At 38.0% G+C, this 17,209-nt stretch overlaps 1 non-coding gene across 1 annotated transcript; it reads left to right on the forward strand.

Moving 5' to 3' along the window:
* Nucleotides 1-5,236: 5,236 nt before the first annotated feature.
* On the forward strand, nucleotides 5,237-5,344 carry LOC112725802 (small nucleolar RNA R71). Its single transcript, XR_003164885.1, has one exon. It is a non-coding gene; the product is annotated as a small nucleolar RNA R71 (small nucleolar RNA).
* Nucleotides 5,345-17,209: the final 11,865 nt, after the last annotated feature.

A 17,209-nucleotide genomic window follows, 5' to 3' on the forward strand; every position in this document is an offset into this window, starting at 1 on the left:
GCTCAGCTTTTGAGGAGGAAAGAACTTGGCTAAGAAAGCCGTGACCAGCTTATCCCAAGAGTTCAGGCTGTCTTTGGGTTGAGAGTCCAACCATATTCTAGCTCTGTCTCTTACAGCAAAAGGGAGAAGCATGAGCCTGTAGACTTCAGGATCTACTCCATTAGTATTAACAGTATCACAGATATGCAAGAATTCAGTTAAGAACTGAAAAGGATCTTCAGATGGAAGTCCATGAAACTTGCAGTTCTGCTGCATTAGAGAAACTAGCTGAGGTTTCAGCTCAAAATTGTTTGCTCCAATGGTAGGAATGGAGATGCTTCTTCCATGTAAATTGGAATTAGGTGCAGTAAAGTCACCAAGCATTCTCCTTGCATTATTGTTGTTGGGTTTGGCTGCCATCTCCTTTACTTGTTCAAAATTTTTAATAAGGTTGTCTCTGGATTGTTGTAATTTAGCTTCTCTTAGTTTTCTCTTCAGAGTCCTTTCAGGTTTTGGATCAGCTTCAACAAGAATGCCTTTTTCTTTGTCCCTGCTCATATGACAAAGAAGAGGACACAGAAAAAATAATAATAATAATAGGGATCCTTTATACCACAGTATAGAAGTCCCTGTGTGAGTGGAAGAAAGGAAGGGGACAAAGAATGTAATGTAAGGAAAGAAACACAAGGGTGAGGAGAGCAGAGATGTGAGGTGAGGAGATGTTAGTAGATGAATAAATAAATAGAATAAGATGAGAGAGGGAAAATTTCGAAAATAATTTTTGAAAAAGAGTTAGTAATTTTCGAAAATAGTTTTTTGAAAAAGGTTAGTAGTTTTTCGAAAATTCAGATCAAAAATTAAAATAATTAGTTAATTAAAAAGAAATTTTGAAAAAGAGGGAAGATATTTTCGAAAATTAGAGAGAGAGAGTTAGTTAGGTAGTTTTGAAAAAGATGAGAAACAAACAAAAAGTTAGTTAGTTAGTTGAAACAAATTTGAAAATCAATTTTGAAAAGATAAGAAGATAAGAAGTTGGGAAAGATATTTTAAAATCAAATTTTTGAAAAAGATATGATTTTAAAAAAGATAAGATAGAAAGATATTTTTGAAAAGATATGATTGAAATTAGTTTTGAAAAAGATTTGATTTTTAAAATCACAAGATATTATTCTAGAACTCAAAGTTTGAATCTTTCTTAACAATTAAGTAACAAACTTGAAATTTTTGAATCAAAACATTAATTGATGATGTTATTTTCGAAAATTAGGAGATAAAGATAAGAAAAAGATTTTTGAAAAATATTTTTAAAATTTTCGAAAATAACTAAGAAAAATGAAAAAGATTTGATTTTTGAAAAAGATTTTGAAAAAGATAAGATTTTTTTAAATTGAAATTTTGATTTGACTCATAAAAACAACTAGATTTTAAAAATTTTTGAAAAAGTCAAATCTAATTTTCGAAATTTTAAGAGAGAAAAAGGGAAAGATATATTTTTTTATTTTTGAATTTTTATGATGAGAGAGAAAAACAAGAAAAATGATGCAATGCATGAAAGGTATGGATCAAAACAATGAATGCATGCAAGAATGCTATGAATGTCAAGATGAACATCAAGAACACATTTTTGAAAAATTTTTAATGCAAAGAAAACATGCAAGACACCAAACTTAGAATTCTTTAATGCTTAGACACTAAGAATTCAAGAATGCATATGAAAAACAAGAAAAGACACAAAACATGCAAATGCAAAGATCAACAAGAAGACTTACCAAGAACAACTTGAAGATCATGACGAACACTATGAATGCATGAAAATTTTTGAAAAATGCAAGATGAGTATGCAATTGACACCAAACTTATAACATGACTCAAGACTCAAACAAGAAACACAAAAATATTTTTTATTTTTATGATTTTATAATTTTTTTTGTATTTTCTTTTAATTTTTTTTTTCGAAAATCATTTTGAAAAAGAAAAATAAGGATTCCATAATATGAATTCTAGGAATCTTATGCTCTTTAGTCTAAAGCTCCAATCAAAGGGTTAGGCATGGCTTAATAGCCAGCCAAGCTCTAGCATGTAAATTACATCCATTGAGGTGATTAGTTGAAGACCAGTCCCAAAGCAGTTTGGGTATGGCTTTACAGCCAGATAGGATTCAACATGTTTCATGAAACACTAGAATTCATTCTTAAAAATTCTGAAGAAAAATATATTTTTGAAAACATTTTTTTTTTCGAAAACAGATGAGAAATTTTTGAAAGATTTTTGAAGAATTTTTTAAAATAAAACAAAAAGAAAATTACCTAATCTGAGCAACAAGATGAACCGTCAGTTGTCCAAACTCGAACAATCCCCGGCAACGGCGCCAAAAACTTGGTATGCGAAATTGTTACTCAGGTTGTGAATTGTTGTTCGAAATTGATTCCCTGGCGATGGCACCAAAAACGGATGCATAAAACCATGGTCTAAACATATCTTCACAACTTCGCATAACTAACCAGCAAGTGCACTAGGTCGTCCAAGTAATAAACCTTACGTGAGTAAGAGTCGATCCCACGGAGATTGTTGGTATGAAGCAAGCTATGGTCACCTTGTAAATCTCAGTCAGGCGGATATAAAACAGTTATGTAGTTTTCGAGATTTAGTAATAAAAGAAGGATAGAAATACTTATGTAAATCACTGGTGAGAATTTCAGATAAGCGTATGGAGATGCATTCGTTCCTCTGAACCTCCACTTTTCTGCTGTCTTCATCCAATCAGTCTTACTCCTTTCTATGGCTGGCTTTATGTAAGGATGTCACCGGTGCTAATGGCTACTTTCAATCCTCTCGAGAAAATGGTCCAAATGCTCTGTCACAGCACGGCTAATCGTCTGGAGGCATCACCCTTGTCGTTGGTTGCATCCTATTCCTCTCTGTGAAAATGGTCCGATGTGCTGTCACTACATGGCTAATCATCTTGGAGGTTCTCGATCATACTAGAATAGGATTTACTATCCTTTTGCGTCTGTCACTATGCCCAGTACTCGCGAGTTTGGAGTTCGTCACAGTCATTCAATCCCAGAGTCCTACTCAGAATACCACGGACAAGGTTTAGACTTTCCGGACTCTCATGAATGCCGCCATCAATCTAGCTTATACCACGAAGATTCTGATTAAGAGATCTAAGAGATACTCATTCAATCTAATGTAGAACGGAAGTGGTTGTCAGGCACGCGTTCATAGGGAATGATGATGATTGTCACGTTCATCACATTCAGGTTGAAGTGCGAATGAATATCTTAGAAGCGAAATAAGATGAATTGAATAGAAAAACAGTAGTACTTTGCATTAATCTTTGAGGAACAGCAGAGCTCCACACCTTAATCTATGGAGTGTAGAAACTCTACCGTTAAAAATACATAAGTGAAAGGTTTAGGCATGGCCGAGAGGCCAGCCCCTCTGATCTAAGAACTAGGCATCCAAAGATGTCTAATACAATAGTAAAAGGTCCTATTTATAATAAACTAGCTACTAGGGTTTACAGAAGTAAGTAATTGATGCATAAATCCACTTCCGGGGCCCACTTGGTGTGTGCTTGGGCTGAGCTTGAAGTCTACACGTGGAGAGGTCATTCTTGGAGTTGAACGCCAGCTTTTGTGCCAGTTTGGGCGTTGAACTCCACTTTGCAACTTGTTTCTGGCGCTGGATGCCAGAATTGGGCAGAGAGCTAGCGTTGAACGCCAGTTTGCGTCATCTAAACTTGGGCAAAGTATGGACTATTATATATTTCTGGAAAGCCCTGGATGTCTACTTTCCAAAGCAATTGGAAGCGCGTCATTTTGAGTTCTGTAGCTCCAGAAAATCCATTTTGAGTGCAGGGAGGTCAGAATCCAACAGCATCAGCAGTCCTTCTTCAACCTCTGAATCTGATTTTTGCTCAAGTCCCTCAATTTCAGCCAGAAAATACCTGAAATCACAGAAAAACACACAAACTCATAGTAAAGTCCAGAAATATGAATTTAACATAAAAATTAATGAAAACATCCCTAGAAGTAGCCAGATTCTACTAAAAACATACTAAAAATAATGCCAAAAAGCGTATAAATTATCCGCTCATCATGGTGCCTATGGTACAAGGTATTAGGAACTTTCCAGGATCCTGTTTCTTCTGAGGCAATCTCAGTTGATCCAATGCATTTAGTTCATTGGTGAACAGGGGAGGTTCATCTCCCCAATTCTCTTTAACAAATAAGTTGGCATTCAGCTTCATGATTGCACCAAGGAACTTGGCAACATGCTCTTCAGTAACATCCTCATTCTCTTCTGAAGAGGAATACTCATCAGAGCTCCGAAAGGGCGTAAGGAGGTTTAATGGAATCTCTATGGTCTCTAGATGAGCCTCAGATTCCTTTGGTTCCTCAGAGGGAAACTCCTTGTTGATCACAGGATGTCCCAGGAGGTCTTCCTCCTTGGGATTCATGTCCTCCCCTTCCTCTTTGGATTCGGCCATGATGGTTACATCAATGTCCTTGCACTCTCCTTTTGAATTTTCTTCTATATTGCTTGGGAGAGCACTAGGAGTGGTTTCAGTGATCTTCTTATTCAGCTGGCCCACTTGTGCCGCCAAATTTCTAATGGAGGACCTTGTTTCATTCATGAAACTCAGAGTGGCCTTAGATAGATCAGAGACTAAGTTTGCTAAACTAGATAGATTCTGTTCAGAATTCTCTGTCTGTTGCTGAGTGGATGATGGAAAAGGCTTGCTATTGCTAAACCTATTTCTTCCACCATTATTAAAGCTTTATTGAGGCTTTTGTTGATCCTTCCATGAGAGATTTGGATGATTTCTCCATGAGGGGTTATAGGTGTTTCCATATGGTTCACCCATGTAATTCACCTCTGCTATTGCAGGGTTCTCAGGATCATAAGCTTCTTCTTCAGAAGATGCCTCTTGAGTGCTGTTGGATGCAGCTTGCATTCCATTCAGACTCTGAGAAATCATATTGACTTGCTGAGTCAATATCTTATTCTGGGCCAATATGGCATTCAGAGTATCAATTTCAAGAACTCCCTTCTTCTGATGCGTCCCATTACTCACAGGATTCCTCTCAGAAGTGTACATGAACTGGTTATTAGCAACCATGTCAATGAGTTCTTGAGCTTCTGCAGGCGTTTTCTTTAGGTGAATGGATCCACCTGCAGAAGTATCCAATGACATTTTAGCTAATTCAGACAGACCATCATAGAATATATCCAGGATGGTCCATTTTGAAAGCATGTCAGAAGGACACTTTTTGGTCAGTTCCTTGTATCTCTCCCAAGCTTCATAGAGGGATTCACCTTCTTTCTGTCTGAAGGTTTGAACATCCACTCTAAGCTTACTCAGCTTTTGAGGAAGAAAGAACTTGGCTGAGAAAGCCTTGACCAGCTTATCCCAAGAGTTCAGGCTATCTTTAGGTTGAAAGTCCAACCATGTTCTAGCTCTGTCTCTTACAGCAAACGGGAAAAGCATGAGCCTGTAGACTTCAGAATCTACTCCATTAGTCTTAACAGTATCACAGATCTGCAAGAATTCAGTTAAGAACTGAAAAGGATCTTCAGATGGAAGTCCATGAAACTTGCAGTTTTGCTGCATCAGAGAAACTAATTGAGGTTTCAACTCAAAATTGTTTGCTCCAATGGTAGGGATGGAGATGCTTCTTCCATGTAAATTGGAATTAGGTGCAGTAAAGTCACCAAGCATCCTCCTTGCATTATTATTATTTTCGGCTGCCATCTCCTCTTCCTGTTCTTAAATTTCTATAAGGTTATCTCTGGATTGTTGTATTTTAGCTTCTCTTAGTTTTCTCTTCAGAGTCTTTTCAGGTTCAGGGTCTGCTTCAACAAGAATATTTTTGTCCTTGCTCCTGCTCATATGAAAAAGAAGGAACAGAAAAATAATAATAATAGAGATCCTTTTTACCCAGGTATAGAGGTTCCCCTGTGTAAGTAGAAGAAGAAAAGAATGTAATGTAAAGAAGGGAAGAAGAGAAAATTCGAACACAGATGGAAGAGGGGGTTCGAATTTGGGTGAGATAAAGTGTTAATAGATGAATAAATAAATAAAAGGAGATAAGAGGGAAGGAGGATTTTCGAAAATAAAATTTTGAAAAGAGGTTAGTGATTTTTGAAAATTAGGAATGAAATCAAATTAAAATTAAAGATTGAAACAATTAGTTAATTAAAAAGAATTTTTGAAAAAGAGGGAAGAGATTTTCGAAAATTAGAGGGAGAGAGTTAGTTAGGTAGTTTTGAAAAAGATAAGAAACAAACAAAAAGTTAATTAGTTAGTTGAAACAAATTTGAAAATCAATTTTGAAAAGATAAGAAGATAAGAAGTTAGAAAATATATTTTAAAATCAAATTTTTGAAAAAAGATATGTTTTAAAAAGATATGATTAAAAGGATATGATTTTGAAAAAGATAAGATAAAAAGATCTTTTTGAAAAGATATGATTGAAATTAGTTTTGAAAAAGATTTGATTTTTAAAATCACAATTAATGACTTGATTCACAAGAAATCACAAGATATGATTCTAGAACTTAAAGTTTGAATCTTTCTTAACAAGTAAGTAACAAACTTGAAATTTTTGAATCAAAACATTAATTGTTGAGGATATTTTTGAAAATTATGAGATAAAACTAAGAAAAAAATTTTTGAAAAATATTTTTAAAATTTTCGAAAATAAATAAGAAAAATGAAAAAGATTTGATTTTTGAAAAAGATTTTGAAAAAGATAAGATTTTTAAATTGAAAATTTGATTTGACTCATAAGAAACAACTAAATTTTAAAAAGTTTTTGAAAAAGTCAATCCAAATTTTCGAAATTTATGAGTGAAAAAGGGAAAGATATTTTTTTTATTTTTGAATTTTAATGATGAGAGAGAAAAACATAAAAAAATGACTCACAACATGAAAATTATGAATCAAAACACATGATGCATGCAAGAACACTATGAATGTCAAGATGAACACCAAGAACACTTTGAAGATCATGATGAACATCAAGAACATATTTTTGAAAAATTTTTTATGCAAAGAAAACATGCAAGACACCAAACTTAGAAATTTTTCATGTATAGACACTATGAATGCAAGAATGCATATGAAAAACAAGAAAAGACACAAAACAAGAAAATATGAAGATCAAACAAGAAGACTGACCAAGAACAACTTGAAGATCATGAAGAACACTATGAATGCATGAATTTTCGAAAAATGCAAAGAATTTTTAGAAAAAATGCAATTGACACAAAACTTGAAATTGACTCAAGACTCAAACAAGAAACACAAAATATTTTTGATTTTTATGATTTTATGAATTTTTTTTTTGGATTTTTCGAAAATTAATGTGAAAAAGAAAAATAAGGATTCCAAAATTTTTAATATGAATTCCAGGAATCTTTCAATGTTAGCCCAAAGCTCCAATCAAAGGGTTGGACATGGCTTAATAGCCAGCCAAGCTTCAGCAGTACAAGCAATTCCCTAACATGTGGAGGCCTCAGTCCAAAAGAATTTAGACATGCCTCTATAGCCAGCCAGGCTTCAACATGCTTCATGAAACTCTAGAATTCATTCTTAAAATTTCTGAAGAATATATTTTTGAAAAGATTATAAATTTTTTTTTCGAAAATAAAGGAAAAATTTTTGGAATTTTTTTTTGAAAATAAAATAAGAAGAAAATTACCCAATTTGAGCAACACGATGAACCGTCAGTTGTCCAAACTCGAACAGTCCCCGGCAACGGCGCCAAAAACTTGGTATGCGAAATTGTTACTCTGAGGTTGTAAAATTTGTTGTTCATTCTCTACCTGGTAATGGCGCCAACAAACTGGTGCACAATACCATGGTCCAAACATAACTTCACAACTTCGCACAACTAACCAACAAGTGCACTGGGTCGTCCAAGTAATAAAACCTTACGTGAGTAAGGGTCGATCCCACGGAGATTGTCGGCTTGAAGCAAGCTATGGTCACCTTGTAAATCTCAGTCAGGCGGATATCAAATGGTTATGGAGTTTTCAAAAATTAATAATAAATAAATAGAAAATAAAGATAGAAATACTTATCTATATCATTGGTGAGAATTTCAGATAAGCGTATAGAGATGCTTGCGTTCCTCTGAATCCCTGCTTTTCCACTGTCTTCATCCAATCAGTCTTACTCCTTTCCATGGCAAACTTTATGTAAGGGCATCACCGTTGTCAATGGCTACATCCCATCCTCTCTGTGAAAATGGTCCGATGCGCTGTCACTGCATGGCTAATCATCTGGAGGTTCTCGATCATACTGGAATAGGATTTACTATCCTTTTGCGTCTGTCACTATGCCTAGCACTCGCGAGTTTGAAGTTCGTCACAGTCATTCAATCCCTGAATCCTACTCGGAATACCACAGACAAGGTTTAGACTTTCCGGATTCTCATGAATGCCGCCATCAATCTAGCTTATACCACGAAGGTTCTGATTAAGAGATCCAAGAGATATTCATTCAATCTAAGGTGGAACGGAAGTGGTTGTCAGGCACGCGTTCGTAAGGGAATGATGATGATTGTCACGTTCATCACATTCATATTGAAGTGCGAATGAATATCTTAGAAGAGGAATAAGTTGAATTGAATAGAAAAACAGTAGTACTTTGCATTAATTCGTGAGGAACAGCAGAGCTCCACACCTTAATCTATGGAGTGCAGAAACTCTACCGTTTGAAAATACATAAGTAATAATGGTCCAGGCATGGCCGAATGGCCAGCCCCCATGAAGGTCTAAGAACTAAACGTCCCAAGATGTCTAATACAATAGTAAAAAGTCCTATTTATACTAAACTAGTTACTAGGGTTTACAGAAGTAAGTAATTGATGTATAAATCCACTTCCGTGGCCCACTTGGTGTGTGCTTGGGCTGAGCTTGAATGTTACACGTGCAGAGGCTCTTTCTGGAGTTGAACGCCAGGTTGTAACGTGTTTCTGGCGTTCAACTCTGGTTCGTGACGTGTTTCTGGCGTTTAACTCCAGACTGCAGCATAGAACTGGCGTTCAACGCCCTTTTGCATCGTCTAAACTCGGCCAAAGTATGGGTTATTATATATTGCTGGAAAGCCCTGGATGTTTATATTCCAACGCAATTGGAAGCGTGCCATTTTGAGTTCTGTAGCTCCAGAAAATCCACTTTGAGTGCAGGGAGGTCAGAATCCAACAACATCAGCAGTCCTTCTTCTACCTCTGAATCTGATTTTTGCTCAAGTCCCTCAATTTCAGCCAGAAAATACCTGAAATCACAGAAAAATACACAAACTCATAGTAAAGTCCAGAAATGTGAATTTAACATAAAAACTAATAAAAACATCCCTAAAAGTAACTAGATCCTACTAAAAACATACTAAAAACAATGCGAAAAAGCGTATAAATTATCCGCTCATCATATTGCAAACTCATGCATTAAGTTTTAAATTTTGTCCCATGTGCATTGATTCTTTTTATTTTGCAATTGGGAAAATTTGTTATCCCCTTTTATTTAAATACTGAAAACTTTTTTTTTCAATGCACATGGTAATTCAATTGTTTTGCTTTCACATGAGCATGCTTCCCAAATCTGTTTTTGAAACAACTTATTCTTTTTTTTTTTAATTTCTACCTTGTTTCTATCATCCATGTTCCCATAAAGTTTCTCATACTTAAACAATACACAATTTCTATCTTAAGCTAACCAAGGATTCAACTTGGAATTTTTATTTTATTTTTCTGCTTAAGGCTAGTAATGTGGTTATAGAACAAGAGGGGATTTAAAAGCTCAAGGGGGCTAACAAGGGTGATGTAAAAGGTAGGCTAATTTGGGATAAGTGAGAAAAAATTCAAATAATGGCCTCAATCATCTCTTAGTATGTATCTATATCCTATAATTGGACATATAGATTAAAACAAAGTAAAGAACATCAGAATGAAAAAGAAGGGTAAGACACACAGGAATAAAATTTATGGTTTGAATGTAACCATACAATTAAGCTCAAAACTCACAGGCTGTATGTTCTCCAGCTCAAACAGCATATATCAGTTATATATGTCATGCAAGTAAAAATTCAGAGTTCCCATTATTCTCAATGTAAATCATAGGGTGGCCCTTAAAATCTTAGTATTGTTCCTTGATGAAATGTTGTTAACTAACTAACATATAATGCTATATATACAAGGTGTGTGGATTGTTTTAATATACTAAAGTCTCTAGTTTACTTCCTTTTTATTTTCAATTTAAACCAAACTATCATATGCTAAAAGGGTAAACTATACTAATGAATCCACATATTCTATAACTAATAAGTTTAGAATTGCAAACTAAACTAAATGGCTAAAATATGAACTAAAGTGCAAAATGCAAAAATAAAATAAAAATATAACAAAAAACAATGTATAAGTACTGAAAAATAAAAATAAAGATAAAAAATACAGAAAAATAACAAAATAAGATAAAAAGAGTCTATAGTGGTTCACCAAAAAATACGCCAAGGATGGCGACCTCTCCGCACTTAAAATAAAGCATCGTCCCCGATGCTCACTCAAGCTGGGTGTGAAGGAGTGTCATCACTGGAAGGATGGGCTGCTGGAGTCTCTGAGGTGGCCTGAGGATCTGCAGACTAGATGAGGGTAGGAGGATCTGTCTGCTGCAGTAAAGGCTCTGACTGTATAGGAATCTCTGGATCGGTGGCCTGTATCTGGTGCGGCTCCACATGCTGTGACGCAGCCTGCTCCAGTCCTGCCTGCTCAGCCTGGGCATGTGTCTCGTCCTCATGATCGCTCGCCTCCGCCTCAAATGTATCAGAAGGGGTGTTAGGCTCGGAGTGGATGTCGCCGCCGGATCGGATCATCAACTTGAGGTGCTCATAGTGTCGCTTATTGCGACGCTCCATACGATCCAAGCGGGTGAAGAGTCGATGTACCAAATGATAAATAGGCTCAGGAGCAGGTGGAGGTGCAGTGGGTGGGGCTGGTGCAGCAGTAGATGAAGAAGGGGCAGCCGAAGATGTAGCTGCCTCACCAGAAGTGGTAAGGAATGGAGGTCTGTGGCCTAAAGCCAGAAACTTCCTGCTGTGAGGAATGATCTTCTTGCAGTCTACAGCAGGTGGCTTCTCATCAGCAAGCTCCCAAGGCACGTCAGCTCGACAGCCTAGCTGGGTGACCAAATAAGGGAAGCGGAGAGTGCCTCTGACATGGACCCTGGCCATATAGTGCCGGATGAATCGTGGCAGATACAGGTCCTTACCCTCCAGTACACTCCAGAGAAGGGTGATCATAGTAGCAGGCAGCTCCATCTCATGAGTGCTCGGCATAACAAAGTTGCTCAGGATCTGGTGCCAAAGCTGAGCCTCATCATTCAGATACATCAGCTTGATTCCCTTAGGCATTGTAGTGTTCTTTCCCATGACCCATGGGACAGTAGGATCAAGGGCTATCCTCTGCTTGACAGTATCCCAGTCAAATCGCATAAACCTTATATCCTCTTCAGCCTTTTGGTAACCGTCAGGCTGATCTGACTTAGGCTGAAGGCGGAGGATAGCCTCAATAACTTCCTCAGTGACCAGTATTTGTTTCCCTCTGAGGTGCACTGCATCCAGGGAAGTCTTGAAATAGTTGCAATAAAACTCTCTAACCCAGGAAGCCATGACCTCTGTCAGGTTTCTCTCCAAGAAGAACCAGCCTCTCTGTTTTATCTGATCGGAGGTGTACTGCTGTAGTTCTTCTGGAATTTTCAGAGTTCTCTCCAGGTACAGGTTTCTGGAGGTGGCAAACACTGGATACTTCAGCTCACAGTATCTATTTGCAAATTTTACCGGATCATTGGCAGTGAGGAGCTGGTCAGCCTTCTCCTGCGGGGTAAAGTGCTTTTCCCGTCAGGAGTCATCATGCATAATATCCAGCATAGACATAGAGGATTCTCCTCTTTTCCTTTTACCAGTGGTTGCCTTGCCTTTTCCTTTTCTTTGAGGGTCAGACATCCTGAAAAGCAGAAATTCCAGGATATAAATGAAGAACAGAGCAGGAAAACAAGTAGGCAAATAGAATAATAGCAATATAAGCACATAGTGGCAAAAGAGCAGTAGAATTATGAGATGAGTTAAGTATATGTGCATAAGGGATTGTATTTGAGTTGGGAATCCGAGATGAAAAATCACAATCCAAAATGTAATATAAACAGAATTCATGTTAATTAGGAAAAACCATAATCATGCCTTGAGTTAAAAAGTTAAAGTAAATAGTTAAAAACCAAAAAGAGAAGTTTGAAGGTTAGATCGGTTAGGATTGAGAAAGAGGTTAGAAAGTGGAATTCAGTGAGTTAGTAAAAAGAAAGTCAGAGTAAGTGGCATGATGATCGGTTTCTAAGTAACAAGAATTTCACAATTATAAGCAACAGTTAACTCATATTCAAGCAAGGAAATCAGGTTGATGATGATTCATATAGATATGGAAATAGCAAAAATGGAAATCGAATCATCAAAAGTGCAATTTATTAACCAGAAAATCGAAAAGAATAAGAATGTTGGCCCGTGCATTCAAGAATTGGTTTGGTAAAAGCTAAGGAATGGAAAATTCAAAATTGCCAAAACCAATGCATGAATGAGAAGGAAACAATTTGCAGAAAATTGGGCAGCATTCCGGCTAAAATTAGATGTTCCCGAGTAACAAACAGCAAGCAGAATAGTTCATATAAGGTAAAATAAGGCTGCAATTATACATAAGTAATTTGAACATGAAAGAGCAATGGAATAGCAGCATGAAACAGTGAAGAATAGCATATGAACAGTATTAACATCACAGCAATATCAGAATTGCGAAAACTATAAAACAAGTAGCAAGAACAGCGCAATTAACAGGCCTAAATCCACTAACCACATCCTAGTCTACCTAACCACCTAGAATCCACTACAAACATGCATCTCTAACTAACCTAATTTGAACATAATTGGAAAAATATGCAACTAACTACGAATGAAAAAAATGGTGTTCGGCGGAACCTGGTAGGCGTATGAACTACGGTAAGGATCAGAGGGATGGCGGGGGTGTGGTGGTGGTGCTGACGCGGCGGTGAAGGGCGGTTGGTGCGGCGGTGGGTGGCTGTTCGGTGGCAAGGGGTTCGGGTGGGGTTTAATGGTGGTGGGTAAGAAGAATCGGGTTGAGGGTGGTGGTGGTGGGAGGCGCGGTGGTGATGGCGTGGTGGTGGTGGTTGGCCGCGGTGGGGGCAGCGGTGGTGGAGGGAAGAAGAGAAGAGAGAGAGAAGAAGGGGAGGGAAGGAAGAAGGAGGGGGGTGGGCGTCGCGGTGGGTTCGGGTGGCTGGGGGTGGTGTGGCGGTCGGAGGTGGTTGGGGTGGTGGTGTTGGAGTAGGGAGCAGAGAAGGAGCAGAGGGGGGTTGGGAGGGAAGAGAATGGGGGCGCGATGGGGTAGGGTTTCGCGTGACTGAGGGTTAATGGATTTGAATCCACGCGAACACATGAGGCACGCGATCGCATCGCTAGGATGAAATGGGGTTGACGCGGTCGCGTGGTTGACGCGATCGCATGGAATGGGTAAAAGTTGAATGACGTGGTCGCGTGAGGCACGCGATCGCGTCGCTAAAAATTGTTCTAATGCACAATTCCAGCATCATTTCAGCGCAACTCTGTGTCTCCATTTAGGGTAGTATGCAATCCACGCGACGCGGACGCATCGCTCACGCTTTCGCGTGGGATAGGTATTTTGCAAGTGACGCGTTCGCGTCAGGGATGCGAACCCGTGGGTCGTTTTGTGCTAAACGCACACCAGCCACACGATTCCAGCCCAGATTTCTGGGCGTTGGATTTTTACGCCGATTTCCAGATCACGCGTTCGCGTGATTGACGCGGACGCGTGGGAGGTGTTTTTCGCAACTGACACGAACGCGTTAGCAACGCGGTCGCGTCGCGCCATTTTTTTTTAATGCAATTATGCAGTATGCAATGCTAATGAATAATATTCAGGTTCAATGAAAATAATGTAATATATAAAAACAAACAAAATGAAATAAAATTGAAAAAGAAACGACCATACCATGGTGGGTTGTCTCCCACCTAGCACTTTTAGTTAAAGTCCTTAAGTTGGACATTGGATGAGCTTCCTGTTATGGTGGTTTATGCTTAAATTCATCCAAAAATCTCCACCAATGTTTGGAATGCCAACAGCCTCCGGGGTCCCAAACTAGGCATGTAAAGCTTCTGAGCAGCTTCAAACAGATTCTCAGGCTCCTGGGGTGACGAATATCAAAATATTTTCCAGGATAAATTCCAGGATCCAAAACTTTGCTTTTAAATCCACCTTTGTCTTGATATATAATTTTCCATCCGGGCGGTTTAGGAATTAGATTCTCACCAAGATGACCAAACGTTTTCCGAGATCCATTCAATTGAACATGATACCAATCCGTGCACTTTGAATTGAAGCGTGGAACCTTATTGAATCTTGCGCACCAGCTCTGAGTACGAGCCATTTTCCTCTTACTCTTAAAGCCGCAGAGAGCTCTAAGCTGGCCATCTGTTTCAAGCAAACCATATTCAAGTGGAAAAGTAAAGATAAAGGTTAAAGATTTTACCCACTTAAAGCTTGTATTAGGTGGTAAAGGCCTTGGGATAGGTGTTTTCAGTGGTTCTATAAGTTCTACTCCCTTGTAATCTTCTGTGAATTCCTCCACTTCTTTACAAGATTCTTCAACTGCAACTGCGTCCTGATCAAAGTCTTCTATGTCTTCCTCATCACTCAAGTCATAAGTTGGAGGTTGAGAGAAATCTACCTCCGCATCATCTTCATATTCACTTGGATAAGGTTCTTCAATCTCGGAGAATTCATGTGCGGATGCAAGTTCATTACTAGGAGAACTTGACTTGAGACTATCATCATCAAGGAAACTTGCGTCTTGGGTTATTCCGTCTAGTTCTTCATAAAATACCTGCTTTGAGGGTTGTGCACTATCCTCCTTAGCATCAATTGTAACGTCCTTGACGAAATTTTTCACAACTCTGGATTCGCATGGAGGTTCAGCATCTCCTAAATCTTCAATCAGTACTTCTTCTTCTTGGATAATTTGAGCTTCCTCCAATTGTTCCAGAACAGAGTTATGCTCATTATTGCCCACTGGGATTTCTAGTGTCTCCTTCATGCGACGTTTGTCATTAAATTCTCCACATAAAGCTATTGGAGTTCCTTGAGTGTCTAAACGTCTGGAAGATAATTGATGTATTGCTTGCTCCAGCTGATGAAGGGTTGTATGAAGTTGATCTACTGTTTCCTTGAGGCGACCCTGTGATTCTTGAGGTGATGGATATGGACATGGTACATAGGGAAGTTATGGTGTTAGGGAGTAATTGGATTGGAATTGGAGTAAATAAGGATCATACGGTGGTGAATGGTGAAAAGGAGCTTGTGAGTGTGGTGGTTCGAAGTTATGTTGAGAGGATGGTCTATAAGCACAGGGTGGGGCTTCTTGGTAACTACCAGGAGGTCCACCATATCTATCAGCTTGGTATGCATTGTGGAATTGTCCTTGCCCATGATATCTTGGAAGGTGTTGTTGCCGAAAGGGTTTATCAGATCCTCTTGGCTCTATCCATCTTTGATTGCTTAGACCTTGATGCATATTCCTGTTATAGCTTCTACTCCCTTCAACAAATTCAGAACCAAACTCAAAGCGAGAGGGGTGAGAGTTCATAGTAGCTAAATAGAAATAAAAGAGAAGAACTAAAACAAATAAACAAGTAAAAGAAAAATATTTACAATAACCAATAATAAGGCACACGTTTGCAGATCCCCAGCAACGGCGCCATTTTGACGATCGGTTTTTCTATCGGTAAAGAAATCTAAAAATATGATCGCGTTGTAAGTATAGCTTCTAAACCAACAGGAAATCCTTTCGTACAAACGTTTTGGTTGTCACAAGTAACAAACCCCTTTAAAATTGATAACCGAAGTATTTAAACCTCGGGTCGTCTTCTCAAGGAACTTCAGGGAGGTGTTCTTATTATTGGTTATGAGTTTTGTAAATTGGGGGTTTTGAAAATAAGGAACAAGTAATTTAAATGACATGTAAAATAAATAAATAACTGTAAAATAAACTCTTGGCAAGGTATGAAAATTCGGAAGTCCTATCCTAGTTACTCCTATGAGAATTGAAGTTAATCCCACTTAGTTAACATTTACGAAAGCAAGGGAAAGTCAAGTGAACTAATTAGTTAGATTCCCAAGTCCTAGCCAACTCCTAAGGAAAGACTAGAGTTAGTGAAATTCCAGTCAATTAGCTGACATAACAATCAATCCCGAAGTTGATAACTCAAGAGCCTCCAGTTAATCAATTAAAGCCAAGAATATAAAAAGCTAAATAAGAATTATAAATCTGAAATACCTCAATTGCATTAATAAGAGAAAATCAATCTAAACATAGAGAGTTCATAAGCCAATTTGGCAACATAAGTAATTAAAGGATAGCATTGAAGTATCTGAAAGTAAAAGAGAAATATAAAGTAAAAGAAATATTGAACCTGATAGGAAGTTGAAATACTAAATTGAAATAATAAGAAATCCTAATTTCTTTAAGAGGAATCCTAAATCTAAAACCTAAGAGAGAGGAGAGAACCTCTCTCTCTAAAAACTACATCTAAATTGTGAAAAGTGAATTATTCTAGAGCTCCCACTGAATGGATGTATTTTTCCACTTTATAACCTCTAATCTGTGTTTTCTGGACTTGGATCTAGGCCAAAAAGGGCTTCAGAAATCGCTGGTAGTGTTTTCTGCTTTTTCTGCACGTGGCGTCTGTCACGCGTCTGCGTGGGTCACACGGTCGCATCATCTGGGAGTTTTTCTTGTCACGCATTCGCTTTGGTCACGCATACGCGTCATCTGTACTCTGCTCAAGGCATGCGTCCGCGTCAGTCACGCATTTGTGTCGCTGCCTTTTCGCGCTGGGCATGCGGCCGCGTTGTCCATGTGTTCGCGTCGCTGCCAGTTTCTTCAAAAACTCCATTTTGTGCTTTCCTTCCATTTTTGTATGTTTCCTTTCCATCCTTTAAGTCATTCCTGCCTTAGGAGATCTGAAACTACTTAACACACAAATCACGGCATCGAATGGTAATAAAGGTAATTAAAATAATTATTTTTAAAGCATACGAAATATGTTTTTCACATACATCACATAATAAGGAAGGAAAAGTAAAACCAT

The sequence above is a fragment of the Arachis hypogaea genome, chromosome 11 (assembly GCF_003086295.3).
Source record: "Arachis hypogaea cultivar Tifrunner chromosome 11, arahy.Tifrunner.gnm2.J5K5, whole genome shotgun sequence".
NCBI lineage: Eukaryota > Viridiplantae > Streptophyta > Magnoliopsida > Fabales > Fabaceae > Arachis > Arachis hypogaea.